The following is a 9,310-nucleotide window of genomic DNA, read 5'->3' on the forward strand; positions in this document are numbered from 1 at the left end:
TATGTATGGTAGGGTTCAAGACTTGCTACCTTGGACCTACTTAAGAAGCGCGCGCATTATGTATGTGGTACAAACCGGGATCCCCTCTAATGATGATATGAATTTCAAGTACTTATAAGTATAAGTTTTCAAATTCATGATGCATTGCCTACATATGTGCTTGAATTATCTGATGATTAGATATTATGTCACGTGATATTATGATATGACTATGAATATGATACCCTTGTATGTCGTATGCTTATGATACCTTGCATGATATTGATATGCAATGATATGAATTCGGTTTTAGTGAGTAGGAAAGGAACTTACTGAGCCATGAGTGCTCATAGCTTACTTTCCTTGTACCGCAGATAAAGAAGCTGGATGAGCTAGAGGAGCAACAGGAGGAGCAGATAGTGATGTGTGTGGTGGTGGCTCGGCAAAGAACGATCCGGACAAATTAATATGATTAGTTATAGAATCAACATATGCACATTTGAACAAATCAGAATATATGATATTATGCTTAATAAATTAAATTCTTTAAAGTTTTTATTCTTCCGCTGTTATAACTGAAGCATGTACGTAAGTAGTATAAGAACGTAGCGCCACCTTTGGTTGGGTAAGAAGGGTGGGCGTTACAGGTGGTATCAGAGCCAAGTTTTGCCAGCTCACTACACACACATCAAGCTCCTTCCTGTCGCTCCAAGTAAGTACAGTTGCATAATTTATTTGTATGCAAAAATAGTATGATACTCTAGGATGCATGAATGGTAGCCTAGGAAGGATACCTTAAGCTATACCCTAGAGAATGGTGCATGATGATAAGTAGGATGCATGAATGGTAGCCTAGATACAAGAACCTTAGGCTATAACATAAGAGGAATAATGAATCTTTAAAATCTTGTAGAAATGAACTATATCCCGTTCGAATACGATCCCGAGGATGTGGAATATTCTGGCGAATACCTCGAGTTCGCGGATGAACCCGATATGCTGGAATACTTCAACAACTATGTGAGCGACTCGGAATCTCCGGAACACGGCGAGTTCGGAGAGGAGGATCTCGAGGAAATCGAGGAATGGAATTCGGATGATAATGAAGATGAAGATGCAGAAATTATGGAATATTATGAAGGAGAGAATGAGTTTCCTGAGATGGTCGAGGATGAATTTAACCTTGCTGAATACATGGAAATGGGTTTCAACCCCAACAATATAATAGACTTCGAGTGGGGACTGAACAACCTCGAGGAGAACTAAATGAAGACCCGATGGAACTGGACGAACATGTTGAAGAAGACGAGGGAATGGATGAAGAGACAATAATCGACCCGGAAGAGGCATCGGAGATTCAACCTCCGATAATGCCCGATCCACCCCAGGATGATCGGCAAGTCGATACAGGTTGGGTTGATAATGACTACTGCTCTCATGTCCTTTATGGCAGGAGTAGTCGCAACCTACCTGGCCTTTTAAGAGAAGAAGTTATGTAATAAAAGCTTTTGATGAATAAAAAGAGTAGAAATGGTATCAATTTAAGCATAAGAATAATAGTACCATCGGCTAGATCTTGACGCGTATGAATGGTAAGGTAACCTAAAGATGATATGACAACCTAAGAAAGAATACCTCAAACTCAAACATGGCATGAAACCTAGACATGATATGTTAGGATATTCATGCATAAATGATAACTTAGACTAATCTTGTTATCATTTAGGAAAATAAGTATGACTAGAAGACGAAATGCCAGAACGGAGGAGACCGTACCTCCACCTGATTGGGCACAAGTAGTTACTGAGCTACAACGACAGCTTACGGAACAGCAACAGATGATTGCTGCCATGATGAATCAACAAGGGAATCCTGCTACCCCAAATCAGAATAATACGACAACCATACCAGTAGTTGAACCGGAGCCGGTAGCAGCACCGGTACCATCAGTGAATCTGGCACCGGTAGTTCGTCAAGAAGCGTATCTGATCCAGTGGCAAAGACTGAGGCCAGAGAAATTCTCTGGAAATTGTGAAGCATGGGACGCACAAGCTTGGTTTAAGACAATGGAGAGCATGATAGAACTATTGGACTGGCCTGAGCATGAAAAGGTCAAATGCGTATCCTTCTGTCTCACAGGAGACGCCCGAATATGGTGGGACAGAGTGAAAGTGAAAAGACCAGTGAACCAAATGAGTTGGGCAGATTTTGAGACGGAATTCTTCGAAGAATTCTTCCACACTCGGGTGACAAGTAGGCACTATGATGAATTCACCGAATTTCGGCAAGGTGACCTAACGGTGGAAGAAGCGATGAAAAGATTCAACCGCCTGGCACGATTATGCCCGGAATTAGTTAGGACGGAGGGAGAAAGGGTCAGGCTTATGCTAAAGATGCTCAGACCCGAGATAGCACTTAATGTGGCCGGCGGAGTTAACAGACCGCGGACCACAGAAGAGTTAATTAGCAGTGCCCTAAATACCGAACACTACCTGAAGGCACTAGGCAAGGACAAGAAGCAAGCTCAGATGGAAGAACTAGAAAATATTAAGGCCAACTGGAAAGGGAACCACGGCGGAAAGGGAAAACGACGGAATGACGCTGAGATTGGTCCGTCCAACAAGCAGCTCAAGTTTTCTCAGTGCAATACATGTGGGAAGAAACATCCAGGGACATGTCGTACGGGCACTAATAAGTGCTACAACTGTGGGATAGAGGGTCATAAAGCAAAAGACTGTCGTAAGGGCAAAATTAAATGCTACGACTGTGGACTGGAAGGACATCTATCTAGAGACTGCCCTACCAAAACTAAAGCACCACAGTATGTTCTGAATCAAGGTGGTCCCGCAAGGTTACACCAACTGCAGACTTCAATTGAGGGACCTTCAATGAGTCAAGGGAGATTAGAAGCTCCCCCAACGTCTAAGGGAATCTGAGCAGAAATTGTCATTCTAAGTTCGGGGACGAACTTTCAATAAGTAGGGGAGATTGTAACACCCCTAGAAAGCCTAGATAAGAAAGTAAGGATAATGAGAGTACGAATGAAAAGAAGGTGTAAATATTCTAAGTTAAATATTAAGATGGATTTAGATGATTATGAAAGAAAATTTGAGAATATAAATCATCTATGCATGATTTATAATGTATGGAATTAATGTAGACAAAAGGAAGAAATATGAATACATGTATGAAATATTTATGCATAATGCATAATAGGGTAATATATGAATTATTATGTACAAAAGAAAATAAAACGTTAGAAGAGAGATTGAACCTTGGATCTCTTGTAAGGAACATGTATAGGATACCAAAGGGGATAGGAGAATTATTGATAAGGAGAGAGAGGACTAAGTAGTTAAGAATAAGAAAGGATTCTTTTTACTAAAAAGGAAAAGGGAGTAAAAAGAAGTAAAAATATACATAACCAAGTTTTGATCCTTGGTTCTCTTGTGGATACATGCATGTGTTAACCAAGTGGGATAGGAGAGGATATTGTAAGAGGAGAGATAGGAATTTTAATTAAAGGAAAGAAAAGAGAGAAATTAAGGGAGAACTCAAGAAGCATCTTCTCTAGAATATTCTTAACATTAAGAAGAGAAGTAAATAAGGAGGATGAATCAAGACAAGTTTCCTCCCCTCATTTTAGTATAAATAGGCATGGAGGGGTGACTTCAACTTCATCCTCACTCACTTTCCTCCTCTCCTCCCTTGGGTGCCGAAAACCCTCTCCCTCCCTCTCTTCTTCTTCTTGTTGCCGAGCAACACAAGAGGAAGAACCTCTTCTTCCTCTTCACTCTCTCCCTCTTTCTCTCTTGTTGTTGCCGAGCAACACAAGAGGAAAGAGAAGCCTCTTCTTCCTCCTCCTCTCCACCAAAAGACCTAGCCACTCCTCTCCTCCATTGGTGCCGAGCAAAGCAAGCAAGGAAGAAAGGTCCAAGCAAGTTCTCAACTCTAGGAAACTTAAGCGAAGAAGGTAAGCTTCCCCTCACCTGTGGTACAAGGCTTTTTATATATTTTTCAGATTTTATGAGGATTTTAAAACCTAGAAACAAGTTTGAGAAAATTCGGTTAAGAAGAGCTTTCGAAATCTAGTGAGGTTTAACTAAGTCTACACTACATGATAGATTTTCTATGCCATAGAAAAGGGATCTTCTTCATGTTTTTACACCTATATGATGCTTGATCAAAGGAGTACTTAACCCTAGAATTTCGGCCAAAAATATTTTTAAGAGGCTAGGGAAATTATTGTTTTACCCAACTAGTACGAGGTTCTCCCTATGAAATGTTAAGGATCATGTATTTGTTTTCTTGTTTAGAAGATAATTGAAAATAAAAGAAAAAAAAAAGGGAAAGGAACCTAGGAAGTGTTATACATAATGAGAAAGAATGAAATTTATGCTATGTATATGCCATGATATGTGATAGCATAGGAAATGCTATACATAATGAGAAAAGAATGAAATTTATGTTATGTATATGTCATGATATGTGATAGCATAGGAAATGCTATACATAATGAGAAAAGAATGAAATTTATGTTATGTATATGCCATGATATGTGTTAGCATAGGAAATGCTATACATAATGAGAAAAGAATGAAATTTATGTTATGTAAATGCCATGATATGTGATAGCATAGGAAATGCTATACATAATGAAAAGAAATGAAAAATGAAATGCATGAAAGATTGTTAGGGATATGATATGATAGTTATGCATGATAAATTATTTTTGTATGGTTTGTACCAAGGGTGGGCTCCGTAAACGCCCCGGGGTGGAATAAGACTCGGCCTCGTCGAAATGGGCTTCAATGCCCTAGGTCGATGGAGTAAGACTCGGACCTAGTATGTATGTATGGTAGGGTTCAAGACTTGCTACCTTGGACCTACTTAAGAAGCGCATTATGTATGTGGTACAAACCGGGATCCCCTCTAATGATGATATGAATTTCAAGTACTTATAAGTATAAGTTTTCAAATTCATGATGCATTGCCTACATATGTGCTTGAATTATCTGATGATTACATATTATGTCACGTGATATTATGATATGACTATGAATATGATACCCTTGTATGTCGTATGCTTATGATACCTCGCATGATATTGATATGCAATGATATGAATTCGGTTTTAGTGAGTAGGAAAGGAACTTACTGAGCCATGAGTGCTCATAGCTTACTTTCCTTGTACCGCAGATAAAGAAGCTGGATGAGCTAGAGGAGCAACAAGAGGAGCAGATAGTGATGTGTGTGGTGGTGGCTCGGCAAAGAACGATCCGGACAAATTAATATGATTAGTTATAGAATCAACATATGCACATTTGAACAAATCAGAATATGTGATATTATGCTTAATAAATTAAATTCTTTAAAGTTTTTATTCTTCCGCTGTTATAACTAAAGCATGTACGTAAGTAGTATAAAAACGTAGCGCCACCTTTGGTTGGGTAAGAAGGGTGGGCGTTACACGATACATCCATCCACTTCTGCTGGCACATCTTCCATTATTCCCATTGGGTATCTACATGAATGGTCAGCTAATTGCAGTGTCATAGTAGTCAATTTAATGTTATGGAGTCTCAGCTTCTTACATAAAGAGTATGGAAGTAGGTTAACGCTGGCCCCATGTCGTAGAAAGCTCTCTGTATGAGTTCAGAACCAATTTTGCATGGTATGGAAAAACTTCCTGGATCCTGAAGTTTTGGTGGAGTATTTGCCATAAGTAGAGCACTGCAATTCTCTGTTAATGCTACAGTCTCAAAGTCACCCTTCTGCCTCCTGTTAGATAAAATACCCTTCAAGAACTTTGCAAACTTCAGCATTTGGTGCAGTGCATCTATCAGTGGTACTTCTATGCAAATCTCCTTGATCTTCTCCAGGAATCAGTTGAACTCTTCATCCTTCTGGGAGTTTATCAGTTTCTGAGGGAAAGGGATCGTCTGACTCTGTGAGGGTACTTGAAGAGTTTCTTCCACTTTCTTAGTAATCTCCTCTCCTTCCCTGTTCTGGGTCTCATTGGGCATTAGGGGAGAGGGTTCTTCCTCTATGTCAGGTCCCTTCTGAGTAATGATTTGAGGGTCTCCCAAAGTTCATCCACTCCTCAACCCGATGCGGTTGCAGTGTTCCATTAGGTTTATATCTGGCTTCCCTGGAAATGTTCCCTGTGCTCTTGAGATGGATTGGCCTATCTAGATGTCTTGCATCTTTTGATGTTTCTCAGAATTTTCCATTCTTTGGGTTAACAACTTGATCTCATTCTTCATCTCTTTTGCTCTGAGAGAGCTTCTTCAAGCATCTTTTCAATTCTAGATAGTTGTGAAGGTTTCTGTTGAAAAATATGTTGTCCAGATGAGTAGCCTTGCTGCCTAGGTGAGTAGCTCTATTGTCCAGGTTGATAGCTTTGTTTTGCTGGTCCTTAGTCCTGATTGTTCTGGTATGAGAAGTTTGGGTGATTCCTCCAACCTGGATTGTATTGTTAGCTAGAGCCCTAGAGCCAATCATTTGATGATTGTATTATGGACTTGTTGTATTATATTTTATATAAATAAAGGCATTTGATTTTTGGTTATTATACTTACTTGTATTGGTGCCAAATAAACTAAGTATAATAACGTCCTTGAGTAGAAGGTTCTTACCTATATCAATCGATTGGTTGAATCGATAGTGAGATGATATAGGGAATACTACTCTAAATCATTCCTAGTCGAGTATTAACATTCAGGGACAATGTTAATGCAATAAGACTAGCATGTAGGTCAACTCGATGACTTGATCTCACAAGTCATGGATATAGAGATATCAAGTTGACAAATGGGTATGCATTGGAGAATGTATACTGAATGACCCGCCATGAGAAAGTATCATGAATCGTTATATGAGTGTCATATACTTATCTCATGTGGCTATTAGTATGACTACTAGTCCTTGGACCTGAAGTCACCATGGATCCCTACATAAGGAGTTGTGTACTTTGGTTTCGTCAAACGTCACCCGTAACTGGGTGGACTATAAAGGTGATTACTGGGTATGTAACGAATTATGCAGAGGGATGTGAGTGATGTAGATGGGATCTATCCCTCCTATATGACGGGAGCGACAACGATATTCTTGATAGAGTGAGACCACGAAGTGCATGGCCATGCCCAAATGAGTCAATATGAGATATTGAGCTCATTCGATTTAGTGAGTCTACTTGGAGTTCAAGATTTAGATTGATTAGAGGATGACACGGTCTATGCCTCACATTGATCAATCTAGATGTCTAGGATAGAAGGACACTTGCCATATATTGTGAGGAGTCACAATTAGTAGTCACAAGGTGATGTTGGATCTCAACATTCTTGTAACTTGGGTAGTAATGATGTATTGCTAGATACCGCTCATTACTTATGATCCTAAATGGGTTTAGGGGCATTGCCAACGTTACAAGAACCTATTGGGTCACACACAAAGAACAAGTGGATGGAGATTAGGTTCATATGATGAACCAAGAGGATTAGATTCATGTGATGAATAAAATTGGATTAAGAGTAATCCAAATTGGGCTAATTGAGTTGGACTCAAGTTGATTCATGTGTTCAATGAGTCTAATTTAGATTATAACTCATTGAATCAATTTAATTAAATGAATTAGATTCATTATATTAAATTGTCTTGAATTAAATGGTTGGATTAGATCAACCATGAGAGAGATTAAGTCAAGTTTGACTTGACTTGAGAGGAAGAGGAAGAGTCAAGTTTGACTTCACTATTTGCCACATCATTAGTGATTTGGCATTAGGAGGACTAATGATGATGTGCCACATCATCAAAGCGTGCCACCTCATGGGGGTTACAAATCTATTCTCTTTAATGGCCACATTTAATAAGAATGGGGGTTACCTTTTTGGTTTTGAATGAGAATGAATTTTTCATTCACTCACATTCATATCATCTTCTTCCTCAAGCTCTCTTTTTGCTCCTTCTCTTCTCTTAGTCATGGGTTTCAAGCAAGGGAGAAGAAAAGAGAGTGAATCTAATCCAAGAAGAAAGGTTAGTGAAAGTTACATAGAGATTTTAGAGGAGTGTGTTCTCTTCTTTTCTTTTCTTCTTCTTCCAATCCCATCCGAGAGCATCAAGAAGTGCTAGCACACTTGTGGTGTTCTCTTCTCCATCCTTGTGTGTTAGAGAACACATCTTGTTCGTGTGGATACTTCTAGAGAGTTGTCTACTTTGACAACTAGAGATCCGACATCTCCTTAGACAAGCGGGACTCGCGAAGGGCACGCATCGAAGGTATAAGATTTTAAACATATAGATCTAAGAGTAGATCTAGTTAGTAAACTCATACATGTAAAAATTTTGTTCTATACTCTTCGCACGGATCCGTTGGCTAGGGAGTTTCGTGGTTTCCACGACGCGAAAAAGTGATTTTCGCGGCTTGAAAAACCCAACATGTATGTATTGGAGTACAGATTATTTTTCCTTTGGTTGTAGCTGACTATCGCATCACACTGCTCAAGTTGGTTTATCTGTGCTTGTATTAGCCGTAGGGGGCAACTATCTTGAGCATGATCCATACTTCAGCAAGTTTCGCATACACAAACTATCACATTGGCCATGTTGTTGTTGTTCCCCATGGCCTCAAACTTCTTGGTCAGAGCGTCTAGCTTTATAGACATGAGAGTGACTGCATCTACGTCGAATTTTCCTGACACTTTTATTGGATTTCCTAAGAAAGAACCACCAGATCTTTCTGATGCCCACTGATGGTGATTCTATGCCACAATCTCTATGATCTCTTTAGCTTCATCAAGACTCTTATTCATCAGTGCTCCTCCTGTTGCATAATCGAGGGATACCTTCATGTGATAGTTGATTCCATTGTACAAGGTGTGTAGAACCAACCATTTCTCAAGGCCATGATGGGGGCACTGTCTCAGCATACATTTGAACCTGTCCCAGGCTTCAAATAATGATTCTGAGTCTATTTGTTTGAAGCTTGCAATCAGATTCCTCATATGAGCAGTTTTGCTTGATGGATAGAATTTGTCTAGGAATTTCTACTCACACTCCTCCCAGGATGTAATGCTATTTGCTAGAAGGGAATTTAGCCACTGCTTGGCTCTGTCTTTCAGGGAGAATCCGAAGAGCAATAACCTTATTGATTCTGGGGGGACTCCGTTCACTTTCATAGTACCATAGATCTCGTAGAAAAGCTCTAAGTGGTGGTTTGGATCATCGTGCAGTCCTCCTCCAAATTGATTCTGCTAAACTATGTGAATTACTGCAGGCTTGATTTCAAAATTGTTAGCTTCGATTGGTGGTCGAGTGATGTTAGACCGAACCC

At 39.6% G+C, this 9,310-nt stretch overlaps 1 pseudogene; it reads left to right on the forward strand.

The window, feature by feature from the left end:
* The first annotated feature begins 8,877 nt into the window (after nucleotides 1-8,877).
* Nucleotides 8,878-8,949, forward strand: LOC122054427 (annotated as a pseudogene).
* Nucleotides 8,950-9,310: the final 361 nt, after the last annotated feature.

This window comes from Zingiber officinale, chromosome 3A, assembly GCF_018446385.1.
Source record: "Zingiber officinale cultivar Zhangliang chromosome 3A, Zo_v1.1, whole genome shotgun sequence".
In the NCBI taxonomy this organism is placed as follows: Eukaryota; Viridiplantae; Streptophyta; class Magnoliopsida; order Zingiberales; family Zingiberaceae; genus Zingiber; species Zingiber officinale.